General features: G+C 38.7%; 1 long non-coding RNA gene across 1 annotated transcript in view; it reads right to left on the bottom strand.

The window, feature by feature from the left end:
- Positions 1 to 323: 323 nt before the first annotated feature.
- LOC148184524 (uncharacterized) overlaps positions 324 to 13,383 on the bottom strand; it is a 39,424-nt gene continuing 26,364 nt past the window's right edge. Inside the window, exons 3-4 of the long non-coding RNA XR_015772403.1 lie at positions 2,359 to 2,401; positions 324 to 1,497 (exon numbers count right to left, since the gene is read on the bottom strand). This is a non-coding gene — a long non-coding RNA (uncharacterized LOC148184524). The remainder of the gene's footprint in view (positions 1,498 to 2,358; positions 2,402 to 13,383) is intronic.

Genomic DNA, 13,383 nt, shown 5'->3' with positions numbered 1-13,383 from the left:
TTTTTGAAACCCTGCACCTCTGAAATACAAAGTATTTTAGCTGAGGCCTTGAAAATATTGAAGGGAATAAGAGAAACACTTTGCACAACTCAAACCACACACCCATTTGTAAATCATGGCATGGTATTTACTTTCTGCACAGCAGGATGACTTTATTGACTCCTGTTCTTTTTTTTTGTAGTGTGAAACCCCTCATTTATACCTGTTAAGATCTGTTTATCAAAATTTTTAGAGAGGTCCTGCCCAAATTAAGGCGCAAATGAGACCATATTCCGAAGTCAACAGTACAGCTTTTATTAAACAGTAAATGTGAGGGGGAGAGAGAGAGAGATGGGGCGAGGAGGGGGTGAGGGGAAGAGGAGGGGAGAAAGAAAGTAACAGAGAAAAAGGTAAAGCAGAAGAAAATATGACCACTCCATAGATTCCAACGATGTCCCATTGGTCCTCTTCTTCTGGTCTTCTCAGTGATTGCAGTCTTGTTGAGGTGATGGTTGCAGACTTTATCAAGTGGTGGAGGGAAAGAACTCAAAAAACACCAGGTCCATGGGTTTTACATTATGATGCAGCTGTGTGGAAATGCCTCCTGTACCTCCCCTGGATGATGTAACACTGGATCATGGCACATTTCATGAGTCTTTGACATCTTCTAAAATGTTGCAGCTGTCTCTTACCACTGTAGTTGAATCAGTCAACACCCATTATAGCCCATCATCCTACATGTGACATACCCATCTTCATCCTACATTTGACTGTCCTGATACCTTGGAAGGGAGTTTTCACAGATGAGTCATCATGAAGGGAGGACACTGGCATGATAAGAAGGACTTATGCCCCCTCTCAGGATTTGTCTTTTATCAGCTTCCTGTATCTGGAAACACAGCTTGTAGCCCCAAGCATGCACACCCTTCTGCACTCTGTGCATCACCAGCAAAGCACTCACCCAATTGTCTGAGCTGTTAGCTCCAATAGTCCAGTCTCTCACAGCATGATTTGAGTCAATAATCACTAGCAATGCAGTCTCTCACAGTACCAATTACCTTCCTGAACCCTTGTTTCCTCAGTCCCATATTTGTGTAGTTGTGCATCTGTATTTCAGAGCAGCACCTTAGTCTTACTTCTACTAAGCAAGTTTTTATTTATCAGAAATCATACAGCAATTATAACATAAAAATAACTTTTTTTCTCTTCTTCTTCTTCTCAATAAGCTAAAGTCCCTCTCCCTTCACCATTATCTAGTATAATGCTATCCATGTCACTAATGACATATAGATTAGTTGCCACACCAAGGAGTTTTCTGCCCCTTTGCTCAGACACTGACTCACTGATAACCAGTTGTAAATCATTTTCCAAGGACCGGCCATCCTGCACAGTGGCTTCATATAGACTCTGAGTTTCTAGGTAATTTATGAAAATTTCATGAAATTGTCTTGAAAGCCTGACCACAGCGCAGATATATGACATCACAACTGCTCTTCTGTCGTTGAATCTTGTTACCTTCTTTAAAAAGAAATCAGAGAATACTGAATATTCAATAGAATAACAATAACAATAGAACTGTTGAGAATATCTCATTTCAATGGGAACCTGTGTTGCTGTTACTTATCTTCATGCTACATGTAATGGATTTACTTCAGTGTCTTATAGCAGTTTATAATCAAGTCATCAACACAGAGAGCTAAAAAAATATCTCTTAAAAATCTGTGAAGATACTAATTCCTAACAGGCAACACAAACTGCTGACTGTCTTCTGTTGTCTAAAGAAAACATTTTCCCCCCCTTTTCCCCTGGCTTTTTTAGATTCTAGGGTCAGGACGGTTTCACACAAGGTAGGACAGGGCAGGTGCCATGTCCACCTTCTTCTACTGCAGGTTCAGCCCCTTATGGTGACATTTAAGTATTTCTAAAATATATAGAGTAAGGTGTGCATAAATATTTATAAATGCATGGACTTTGTAAATTAATTTACTTGCAAAAGTTTGCACGTTGGTTAATAAGAGGAATCAATAATAAAATTTAAATATGAACAGAAAAAAAATAAATGAGAAGAAAAAAGAGATACACGACTACCCATTAACATGACTGATGAAACTCAATCCAGTTATACTGTACAGTGTCACTTGGTCAGTCTTTGGATTCTGTGCTGTGCTGCAAGATACAGTTAATGTTGCCTACTAAAATGGAAAACCAGAACAAAAATACAGCTTTACAGGAACATGTGCAGGGGCACAACAAGGAGAGTTTTCAATGGTTTTCCCCAAAAGAGAAAAACCACTGGTTAAATGATAGATGTGACGAAATTTCTGAAACAAACCCAAATTATCCAGTGTAATAATGACAAGGGCAGGGGATTACACTTACCCAAAGGCCTCCCCTGAACATGGTGCACCAGTAGACATGGCTCCTGTTAGGACAAAATATGAACTCCTGAAGGCAGCTTAGAGGTCACCTATACCTTACATATCAGACTCGATTAACAAATTCAGGATATCTCCTAACATATCATCCATGGCTAAAAGTGCTCAACACAGAATTCATCATTCTCTTCAACAATATTGCAGCAAAGATCCAGCACAGTTGTTCAGACCTACACAACTTTTCTCACTCTAGTCCAGGGGGAAAATTGTGTTAAAGCTGACAGCAACAGCATCTCAAAGAACAAGATCTTTGGGATGTCTTCTTGCATTGGGGAAACTTCAGACAAATCCATGATGGATTTAGTGCATTATTTGGAGCAGCCATGAACAAAAAGCAGCCTTGTTAAGATATACCTCCTTTTCTAGTGGTAGAAGGGGCCATCCTCCTCTGTATTTCTTGGTTTATTCCTAGTGCTCAGTAGAGTTTACTATCCTTCTGCTTCTTCTTGTGGCTGGAACACAGAGCACTACCCATACTTTTCCTTTTAAGGGTTTGAGAAAGGACAGCCCTTCAGGGCTGTGACATGTCTCTCAACAACCCTGGAGACCTCCTGCTTTGCCAGACCTCAACTTGGCCACAACTGCTTGGAAGACATATCTGATCACATCTCTGGGCATGTTTTTAGCCACACTTTTAACATGTGGTTTAATAATTCCTGAACTACTAGAGAAAAATTATATAGCTTCTAAAAAGGGGTGTAGAATACAGCTCCTAGTCCACTTGGGATGTTTAATAATTCATGTACAAGGAGGTGTCCTTTTAATTATTTTGTTACTCTGTTTACCACTTACTCTTTACTCTTTACTTTTTTATGGTGGCTTTGTTAAAACACCAAAACCTTCCAGGCCATCAGATAAAATTCACAATCTCCTTTCCACTGTGAAATAAGACATGTTTGCTTTCATTTGTATTTATTTCAGTGCCTCCTCTATCAAATCAATATTGGTTTACTGGCACATAATGCAGTTTGTACTGTGTTTATGCAATGAGCTCACTGCTATTACCATTTTCCAGAACTCACCATAAGAATGGGACTAATAAATCTCAAACCAGCTGATATTCAATAATGTTTAGTGTAGAAGTAGATGGAGATGAAAACCTTCCAGGCGTGTCAATGAAAAGGGAAACTGTCATTGGCAACCCCAGGAGAAGTTTCCAAAAACCATGCTAGTTTCCTGGCTGTATGAAAATACGAGAATTTTAATCCATTTTAAGTTTTGCTTTCCTAGTTGCAGGACTAAAGACCAGATCCATGGCTGGTCAACAATTAAAGCTCTGTTGTTGGAGATAATATGTGTTTACACATTCCAGCAGTATGTATATGAATGAATAATGGACTTGCTGCAAAGATTAATGCCATGTCTTACCCAGCAGCACTATTAATATTATTCCAGCTGTCTGAGTATTGTGTTTCTGCTAACCTCACCTCCCACTGGCCTGACGGCTTCCAGGGGCTTTGAATAGCTGTTTGGTAAAGTTCAAACTAGTGTTTTGTGGGGATATTCTGGTGCAAACTTTGTTGGGGAGCATGATGTGAAAACTGTGGTTTACCATCCTTCTTTCTGTCCCACTCTGGCTCCAACTGCTAAACATCATGGACTGGAGAGGCTTTTATCCAGCTGTTAAATTTCTAGGGCAAGCAACACCCTTTACAAATAGCTGTTTCTTCCCTCTTTTTACTACTAGAAACTTTTAAATTTTGCCCTCAGTTCACTTTTTAAAGCTCATAGCAATAGAATGTCCCTTGATACCTTCGTGAGTGTAGTCTATTAAGCAGTACATCTGACCCTTTTGCATAGTTTCAACTAATACCTATGAATATCTGTTCATAACCACTGTTAAATCTTTTGTCCTAAACATCCTCAGTCTTCCTTCCAGAGCAGAGGTATATCTACTCTAATTTTACACCAATTACCAGACATGGTTTTCCAATTCTTTGCACAGCTTGGATGTTTCACAGACATGTCTGACTCTGGCTGTAATGAAGAAGCTGTGGTATAGTCCTTTATTATGAACTCAAATAACACACCAATGTAGCAAATGGTAACTGTGTGCTCTAAGACATCCCCATGTCTTTGCTTTGAGCACCTGTTTAAGCAAAAAGTGGCAAAGGCATCTACCTCATTACTAGTAACAAAGATGTGAAAATTATTTTAATTTAACAGCTTGTGTGAAGGCTGATTTAAGAACATCCATTCCCTCCTTGATCTGTAATTACTGAGGCAGAAAAAATGGTTTTAAGAGTTTCAGCTACTTGAGAACCTGTTCTGCCTCTCAGACACACAGTCCTGGCACACTTGGATAATATGTTCACCACCATTAAAATGAGCTTAATGCTGTTATTCTTGTGCATAGAATAGCCCACAAATACCTGTTACTTGTAAAGGACTTTTTCACAGATGTATGTATATTGTAAGTCTTGATTTGCAAGACATGAGACCACCTGTTTATGTTCAGTTAACAGTATTTGAAACAGCTTGTTTCAAAAATGGGTCTTAAACTCCCAAAGCTTCCCAGTTCTCCAGGAGCACAGAAAATGTCTTTTAACAGATGCTGCAATCTATCAACATGCTGCTACTACATGCACACAGGAAAACATTAGGCAACATTTAAGTCATGTTCAATGAAATTTTATTTATTAATTGATCACTGGGGTGATGGTGACCTGTCTCCTACTGTCACCATTTCCTTTCTTTCAAAGCTGGGTTTTATGGGCTATTTTACTTTTTTTTTTTAATCCTGTGGTTCTAAGAAGGAATAAGAACAATTCACAGAAAAATTGTGTCTTTTGTGTATTCAGCCAGGATTGTGTTTTAAGAAAGTGTTAGGAACTCCACATCAACATAAGGATAAGGGAATACATGGAGCATAATCTCTCTCATGGTATTACAAGTATGTGTTAGAACACTGAGATGCAGACAAGAGTTACCTCACCTCCCTTTACACAAACTTTTGTTTTCATAATTCCAGCCCAACCATCTTCTCTTAAATGCACATGGTCTTTTTAGGAAAACATTTTGGGATGTAGATGTCCCTACAAACATGTAGTATTTTTTCCTTCTGGCTTTCAACTTTAATAAACCAATATTAACTATATTTTCTAAAATAGAAAAAAGCTGCAGGACAGCCCCAAGGTGACCTGGTTGGTTTGAAGGTAGAAGAAGAGGGCCTCTTGGTCAGGTTCACAGGTCTAGTCTGTTGTTTGGATGACCTGGGACTGGGTGGCCTCCTGGACAGTTTCAGGCTCACCCCTCTGCCCAATGCACATTCAGATCTTTTCACGTCCCCCCACTCCCTCTGACATACTCCTACACCATTTAACTGAACTTTCCTTTTATTTTGCTTTCTTTCTACTAACATTAAATATTCACTTAATTTCATTATCTCTTACTAAACATTTTCATATGCACACTTTATAAATAAAATCCTTCTATAGTATAAAGAAATATAACTGTGTATGAACATACATTTATCTACTTCATACATTTTCACCTGTGTCTTTGTAAAGACACAAAAATTCGCATAGGTGTGTGTGTATCTGTGAGGGCCTTTGACATTCTTTTGTGGCAAAGAAAAAGGCAAGGCTTTCAGCAAGTACAGGGGGTTCAGAGATCACAGGGGATATGGCCACAATCATGACAAAATGTTGACTCCTGTGGACACAGGGAGGATTTCCAAGGTCTCATGGATTTGATACATTTCTAGGGTAAGAGGGTTGTATGGCTGGAACAGGGGGAAGGGCTTCTGGTGACTGTGGTGATGAGACTTTTGAGGATTAGGTCTTCCAGCAGGAAGTTGGAGGAATGGAGCCTGCACCATCTGGCACCAAAGTTGCTCTTTAATTGAGACCAATGACATCTCCCTTGATTGTAGCCTTTTCTCATCCTCTCCTCATTTGAGTAAATCACAATAGAAATCTACACTGCTTCCACTCAAACAAGGAATGAAGAGAGGTGCTAGGCATAAAATTACTAGGGAGCAGTATACAGTAATAATTAGGGAGTGAACTTACATATGAATAATATTTTAATACACAACAGTAATAATTACAGAGAGTTTGGGGTAATTTGGCATTTCTTAGGCTAAGCAGATATATGCTGATTAGGATACAGAGATGATACAAGATATGTGAGGTAAAGCTTTTCCTGAAGAGATTAGAAGACATACTTTGAGTGAAAAATAGACAGGAAACTTTTTTTGTCCTCCTTATCTTCGGACAAAGTAGTATGATCATACACAATTACCTTATCTAGACAAAAAATCCTTTATATTGTTACTTAAAACAAAGACTAATCTTCATTCTTAATTAATTCTATTTTTTCTCATTTTTATTCTGTATTCACAAAATCATGATCTCTCTACCTTTCATAAGGTACGTAGAATTTGCTCTATAATCACTGAAGTGAATTGTTCTTTATTTTCTCTTTGCACCATAATTAAGTAAAGGGAATCTTTTGAAAGAAAAGCCTACTCTTTTTGGATTGGCTTTCTTGAACTCTCATGATTTACCAGCTAATGTTTAGGAGTGAAGAAACAGCAACACAGCAATCCAATGTTTGGATGAGGCTGAGAGCAGATGTAGATTTGGCTACAAGTCACCTTCGCTTTTCCAAAGACCATCTCCTCTTTCATCCAAGAAAGAAGGGTCACACCATACAGCAGCATCCAAAATGTGCTGTTCATCAAACAGATGACCTATTGTGAATTCTAAACACTCCATTTTTATATCATGATTGCTCCTGATTGTTCTTGCTCCAGTTAGAGGTCTGAAAGTGTTCAGCAATTATTGGTGCCAAGTTTATTGACTGTTTTTATGAACCAGTACATACTTGCTCATAGGCAATGTTATGTATCACATGTTCACCAGAAGTGGAAATGTGACAATATAAAACCACTGTTAATATGGAATGATTTTGCCCTGAGGGAACAATGAATTTGGAAAGAGAAACGCCATGCCAAAAACCTCGGGTTACCTCAGGTTGTAAGGGGTTTGAAATACAGGAGATTAGAAAATTTCTTAAGACAAGGAAAACGAATGATATCAGATGTAACAAATATGCTGAATGAGGTCTTTTCAGAGATCATTATCTGTAAATCTAGGGGGATCATAATGATAATCTAACCTATATACAATGGCAATAGGACTCAACCTAAATGCAATCCTTAACAGCAGAGATATTTTAACATTTACTTCGAACGTTCATCCTTTCTCATTTTTAATTCACTTATTTAGAGTGTGGCAGGAAAAGAGAACAACTCTTTTCTTGACTCTCAAGGTCATATGCTGCTGCTAGGTATGGGGTACATGCAGTAAAGGAAGGGTCAGGCAGAGCCAGAGCTGCACTTGGCAGGTACATGCTGCAAGCAGGGGAATTACCAATGGCTCTAACAGAAATCATGACGTTTTAGGGTTAAAAAGTGGTTGTAAATATAGCCTGCTGGATATAAAAGTGTTTTAACAAGTAAGTTTTCAGAAGGATTAAAGTTCACGTTAAATAGAACCATTACCAACCTGTAGCTATCTGTGATAGATAAAGAAAGAGCAAGGTCTCTTCAGTGAGACCAGGCAATACCAAAGATAGGAAGGCCAACAGTTAGAAACCTTCCTTCTCTTGTTATTTAGCTGCACTCCTGGATTCATAATGTTTAATTAAATTGATCCATGGTGATAACTTAGGGTGAGAGTGAGGATTGCAGAATAGGTTTTATTTAATTTTACAGCTGTAAAATTAAAATGACATAGGCTGGTTCTTTAAAATGATTAAGATCAGCCTCAAGGTTGATCAACTAAGTTTAGCCTAACTGCCCATGCAGCCTAAGTACAGACACACCTGACAGGAGATTTTTAATTCAGGGCTGGGCTAAGGAGAAATGTGATAGCAATCACAGATAAACAAGAGTGGAGACCAAATAAGGCATCCCCCCAAAACTGTAGAACAGTCAGGAATAGTTGAGTGGCAAAGTCCTTGTAAGTGAAGTTGTTAGAGTATTAGATTAGTCCAATTTATGAGTACAATCAAAACCTTAGAGTATAGGCTGAGCTGCCCTCTGATTTTACCTTGTGCAGCAACCCTACAACCTTTCTGAAAGGCAGCTGCACTGAAGAAATAAATGGGAAACAAAAGTGGTGCTGAAGCCACAGCAAACTAAGGTTTTCTTGGAGGAATAGAACTTTAAAAGGTGGGTATTACATACCAAAAGCTTGTTACAAAACTAAAAAATCCTGCCTGAAGAATAAAAAGTGCATTGGTATGTACATGTGGGTACCTAAATACATAGAAAATATAGTTTGTAAATTTCAGTGTCTGGAAATACCAGAATATTAGTTTCAAACAAGACAGATGGAAGTGGCAGTAGGAACAAAAGCATTTCTAGTGTTGAGTTCGTAATTAATCTCTGTCTGATTCTGGAGAAGAAAACCACCTGGGAGGAAAGAAGTTGTAACTCCAATAGTGATACAGCTGAATGAAGTGGCTGAACTCCATTTGCTCCACTGCCATAAGGATTGTGTGGAAGTCAAACTTCCACAAGCTGTAAATGAAGGCCAGAGCTTTCAAAAGCCCCATTTGTCCCCTGTTTCTGATAGCTGAACTTTACTTGCTATGTGTGGTAATTGCAGATGGAGTCATGAACACATGACACATTTAAAAGGTATATGTTGCTGAGCAATGAAAAATTATGATAATACAATGTAAATAGCTTAAAAACTTTAAGGTCCTTCTGAAAAATAAAGATGAAAGTTCTGAGATTGAACTAGCCTACTCAGCTCAGACCACTGGGAAACCTGCCCCATCAAAGCATCACACCACAGATGTAAAAATTTAGTCTGGCAGATTTCAAGATCAATTTTAACAACAACAACAACAACAACAACAACATGCTAGGATTACCTATCAGGTATTTTGCTCCTTGCTGGCTTTATGCTAACTGCATTTCTCCAGGTTTTGTTTCCCTCCTCAGTCTGCGCGCTCCAAGCCATAGTGGGGATTTAGGTTAGTCCTTTTGCAGGACTTTAGGCTGCAGTTTGTCACAGGAGCCTGCCCAGCGTTCACGCTGCAGGCTCGCTGTGGATGCTCGGAGCTGCGAAACACGCACGTGGTAAATGGCTGCTTTCCCGACACAGGCGTTCGGGCATTACCTGTTGCTAAACTTGCCCGCTGCCTGGGCAATCCATCTGCCTGCCTTGGGAGGGTGCCTAGTGCAGCTCGACAAAAGCAAGCCAACTCTCAGAAGAAGAGAAGACTGATAGCTGCAGCAGAGCATTTCTGCAGCAGGAATCTTACGGCGGTCACACGGACACAGAATCCGCAAAACTGTCTCGCAGGCTGCTGCGCTCTCTAGAGGGGACTCAGAGCAAGGGAAACTGTATTCATTCCCAGAGTACTAATGAATTCCCAGGTGACTGTTGGAATAGTGAAAATATTACAGATGTTGACGGCACAGCGTTTCAATAAAATGCAGGGAAAATTGGCTGAAAAGATGCTCTTCGGATCAAAGCACTTCGTTTTCTTTACTACTTGCCAGCTCATTTACCAGCCTTTCCTCTCCATTCTCTCTGAGATCCATTTCCCTTCATCCTTCCCTTTCACTGCCAGTCTATGCCAATACCAACACATCCTGAAGATAATAATACAAGACAGAATCTGATAACTAGTGAATGTATGTGCAGACACAGGAACACAGGAAGAATAAAATAATAGCTAGGGAACATTAGATGGTGGAAGATACTATGGCAGTTATAGGAGTTCCAGAAGGATGTTTTCATTGATGTATAACAAAAATAATAGTATGTTAAGTGAACATAAATGATATCGAACAGTAATATAATGAGATATGTACTACCAACCGGATTAAAAATGCTTCGAAATAATAAACACAGTCCAACTGTCACTTAAAAAAAACATAGAGAAGGAGTGGCATCTCTGTGTCCACAGCTTATTTCAGTATTAAAAGAGCTGACTGACTTACAAGTTAAAATCCTTTTTTTCTTTCTCAGAATGTGAGCCACATGATATTTACCATACCATATTAAGCTGAACTGATTTTACCTATTTCTGTAAGTTTTCAATTTCTGCTAACAGAACTACAGTCTACTCTGTCCTTCATACTCCACCAAACCCTTTACAGTCAGGTAAACATACAGTAGGAACAGATTTAACTGCAGTACTTACTTTTGCCTGGTAATGAAATGTATGTTGACCCATGCCAGCTCATGAATGCTTCCTGAAAAAGGACTTGAAAATCCAGCGTTTCAAAGTGTTTCTCATATATTTTAAAAAGGAAAAAATCCAGAAAGAAAGAGGGAGAAAGACCCAAAAGAAAGATAAACAAAGAAAAAGCCTGTAAGCTTTAGAGCTCTGACTGCAAAATATTCAGCCTGGCAGCTCTGGGAGAAATACAACTCTGTGTACTTGTACATGCTCACCCCATTAGAGGAGGAGTCAGTTTTGCAACACTTATGTTCCTTGCTTCAGGCAAAACAGTGATTCTCATCAGTGCAAGCAATGTTTGTAGTGTGGTGGCTGTAAAGGTGAGAGGTATCCTCTGGAGTGTAGGAATGCAGCAGCAGAAAAAGAATAATTGGGAGCATCAGCTACATACTCTACAGGTTGTTGTGATTCCTTTTGAATGCTTATTGCCCATGATTTTTTGTCTGAGGGAAACCTAATACCTCTTCAACATAAACTGCATCCATAATAGTTTTTTGTGTAACAGTAGTCCTTGTTTTATATTTTAGGATAGCAGTTTTTCTTTTTTTTTTTTTACAACAGAATGAAAGTTGTTGGCTTTACATCAAAAAGCTGATTAAACAGAAGGAAAAAAGTCCCTTTTTTGTCGTTTTGAGAGCTATTTCCCGTGACTTGAAAATGGTTTTACATTATGGAATAAGGCTGTGAATTTTACTAACATAACTATTCACTAGTCATCTCTCTCTACTTAACTAAAAAGATTTTTACATATTCTTATAAATGCTTTCACTGAATCATATTTTTATCTTCTCTGTATTCAAGCCAGTGAACTGAATACAAAATGAAATGTATGTATGTATAGTGAAGATTCTTTTAAAGAAGAAGACAGCAAGAAGTCTTTTTTTAATAGTGAAAGGAGATTTCAGGGGTGTGGTTGCTAAATTGTTTTTAGAATCAAATCTCTCCAATCAAGGTCAGCATTGCTCACATCTTGTGAGATGTGAATGGACATTCTGCAGACTATTCAAAACTAATCACTAATCATAGGAACAGTATCTTGTGAAATATTTGTGTTTCTTGAAAAATGTTTTCAGGTAAGGAGTATGTGCCTTGTGATCTACCCACAGAGATTATAAAACTTCTGATGCGCTCCTGGAGTGTGGTTTGGCTGTGCTAAGCACCAGCTGCTGCTCAGAAGATCAGACTGTACCTCTGCTTGCATTGCTCCCATCATGTGTGCTGTGCTATCCATTTGACTCCATGGTCAGAGAGTATAGGAAGCTCAGCTGGTCCTGGAAGAAAATTCTCTTTTTTTTTCCTTCTGATTTGTGAACTTCTGAACAGGTTTGCTCCGAGATCTAACAAATGCTAGGAACAGAATGTATAGCTGGCAGAAAAGACTCAGCTGATGGTATCCCTAAAATTTATCACACATGTGCCCATAGCATTCAGCCAGCTCTGAACAAATTCTACTAGTGACTCTCTCTGTTGAAAGGGATAAAATTGCTCCTGTTAAATAGGGAATAGGTGCTTGAACAGATGCTATAATCTTAAAAAATAAGAAAAGGAACACAAAGTAGAATGTAATGCATATTTAACCAGTCATGTAGCAGGCTGTACCCAGTTTTATTTCTGCATCTGCTTGACTCTGCTAAACACAAGGAGCTCAGAACAAGGAAGAGGGAATGAGAAAGCTAAGATTAGCCTAGGGAGGAAACTTTCAAAATGAAGGTGAACCAAGAAGTACTGTTCACACCATCACTATCTGAATTTCTGTAAGATAAGCATATATGTTAAGGTCTGAATGTACAGTTTTGCCTGTAATCAAAACAGGCTTGATAGCCCTAGAGTCTGGATCATGGGGAAAAGAGAACAAAAAGTAAATCACTAATGGATTGGTAATGAAAGATGAGGGGTAATAGTAAAGAACTATGACTGGGATCTGTAAAAATGATAACTTTAGACATTTATACCTGCACTATCCAGTTCATAGCCAGCTGACATAATGCAGCCCTGGTAACTGTAGCAGCAGGCAGAGCAGTGTGAGATAGCTCTTAAATATTTCCTCATGATTTTGAGTTAGCTTTTTCAGCTTTTAATGAACACTGTGTCCCTGTGGCTACACTACTAACAATATTTAAGCCAGTCAGGCAAGTCAATACAAGCACACTCAGCCTCTGGTGGAATACTGCCAAGAAAAGGCTACTCTGATCCTAGGAGCATTGGATTAAGGAGAATATTTTAAGGTAGTAGTAAAATCTCGTACAGACAGAAGACAGGTCACCTACATTCAAGAAAGTCTTTCAAATTAGGACAGAAGAAAAGAAAGGTCACCAAGATGATGTAAAGACTCTAAAGCCTACCTGTTAAAAGGTGACTGACAGAACTTGGCTAGGTTAGAGTAGCAAAGTAAAGGCTGAGGCAGAAAGTGGAACAGGCACTTACTTGTCCCTATAAAGGTAATGTGTCTATAAATACAAGAAAGTAAGCACTGGAAAAGTGCAATAGCAACTTAGGTTAATGAACAATGCTGGAAAAAAGACAACAGGTAGAAACAGAACACACATAAAAACAGACAGTAAACTAAAAGGATACTAACCACTGGAGCATGAAAAATTGAAGCAGACTTTCAGTAGGGTATAAAAAAGCACAACTACTTCTGGAATAGATCTTGGCCAGTCTCTGAGGACATTACCAGCTTGACTCATCCCATCTCATATAACTGGTGTATCAACTTCAGAAATATGGTTTAGTTCAGGATTTTAAGCTGCCCTATCAT

This window comes from Pseudopodoces humilis, chromosome 4 (genome assembly GCF_049639895.1).
Source record: "Pseudopodoces humilis isolate 2021_Gansu_Grassland_sample_001 chromosome 4, ASM4963989v1, whole genome shotgun sequence".
In the NCBI taxonomy this organism is placed as follows: domain Eukaryota; kingdom Metazoa; phylum Chordata; class Aves; order Passeriformes; family Paridae; genus Pseudopodoces; species Pseudopodoces humilis.
This window is presented reverse-complemented; position numbering and strand designations above follow the sequence as displayed.